At 49.2% G+C, this 1,322-nt stretch overlaps 3 non-coding genes across 3 annotated transcripts; all 3 read right to left on the bottom strand.

Annotated features, from left to right (window-relative positions):
* Window positions 1-3: 3 nt before the first annotated feature.
* Window positions 4-84, bottom strand: Pmar_PMAR027551. The gene has a single exon. It is a non-coding gene; the product is annotated as a tRNA-Ser (tRNA).
* A 444-nt stretch (window positions 85-528) lies between these two features.
* Pmar_PMAR027550 lies at window positions 529-610 on the bottom strand. Its single transcript has one exon. It is a non-coding gene; the product is annotated as a tRNA-Ser (tRNA).
* A 442-nt stretch (window positions 611-1,052) lies between these two features.
* On the bottom strand, window positions 1,053-1,134 carry Pmar_PMAR027549. The gene has a single exon. It is a non-coding gene; the product is annotated as a tRNA-Ser (tRNA).
* Window positions 1,135-1,322: the final 188 nt, after the last annotated feature.

Raw genomic sequence — 1,322 nt, 5'->3', positions numbered from 1 at the left:
ATACGACAGCGGCAGGATTCAACCTTCGCAGGCAGAGCCTAATGGATTTCAAGTCCATCTCCTTAACCACTCGGACACGCTGTCTAAAAGTGTCGAAAGATCTCATCTCTCCCGATGAGAATCGCTGCCCTGTTCATGTTGCTAGGGGAGTGCCTCACAGCATCACGGAGTACCTCTGCAAGGGCGATGATATTTAGCTGACTCGCATTCTTGCGTACGTAACCCAACGCTTTGACAAGAACGTCGGTGAAGTAATGACATCGTTCGCACTCTTCATATGAGGTCTCTTCCCAAATGACGGCTGCAACGACAGCGAATCCGCTGAAATGGTAGGGCTTATATAGGATAAGAGTCTAGAGGTAGATACATTTTTTTGGGATATACATCAATTCTCATCAATGTTCCTCAAATGTCATGCGCTTTGGTTAGTTCGCAACCTACTTATTCCTAATGTTCATCAGAATCGCTATAAGGATTCGAAGGCGAGGCTGCTCAGATGTCTTGAAAACCCAAACGCCATCAGACATACGATAGCGGCAGGATTCGAACCTGCGCAGGCATAGCCTAGTGGATTTCGAGTCCACCTCCTCAACCACTCAGACACGCTGTCTGGAAGACGCAGAGGATCTCATCTCTGCTCATGAGAATCGCCACCCTGTTCATGTTGCTAGGGAGTGGCTCACAGCATCGCGGAGCACCTCAGCAAGGATGATGATATTCAGCTGACTCGCATTCTTGCATACGTAGCCCAGCGCTTTGACAAGAACGTCGGCGTAGTAATGGTATCGTTCGCACTCTTCGTAAGAGGTCTGTTCCCAAATGATGGCTGCAACGACAGCGAATTCGCTGAAATGGTAGGGCTTATATAGGATAAGAGTCTAGAGGTAGATACATTTTTTAGGATATACATCAATTCTCATCAATGTTCCTCAAATGTCATGCGCATCAGTTCGTTCGCATCCTACTCGTTCATAATGTCCATCGGAGCCGCTATGAGGATTCGAAGGCGAGGCTGCTCAGATGTCTTGGAAACCCAAACGCCATCAGACATACTTCAGCGGCAGGATTCGAACCTGCGCAGGCATAGCCTAGTGGATTTCAAGGCCATCTCCTTCACCACTCGGACACGCTGTCTGGAAGGCGCAGAGGATCTCATCTCTCCCGATGAGAATCGCCGCCCTGTTCATGTTGCTAGGGGAGTGCCTCACAGCATCGCGGAGTACCTCTGCTAGGGCGATGATATTTAGCTGACTCGCATCCTTGCGTACGTAGCCCAACGCTTTGACAAGAACGTCGCGAAGTAATGACATCGTTCGCACTCT

Source organism: Perkinsus marinus, assembly GCF_000006405.1.
Source record: "Perkinsus marinus ATCC 50983 genomic scaffold scf_1104296933024, whole genome shotgun sequence".
In the NCBI taxonomy this organism is placed as follows: Eukaryota; Perkinsozoa; order Perkinsida; family Perkinsidae; genus Perkinsus; species Perkinsus marinus.
This window is presented reverse-complemented; position numbering and strand designations above follow the sequence as displayed.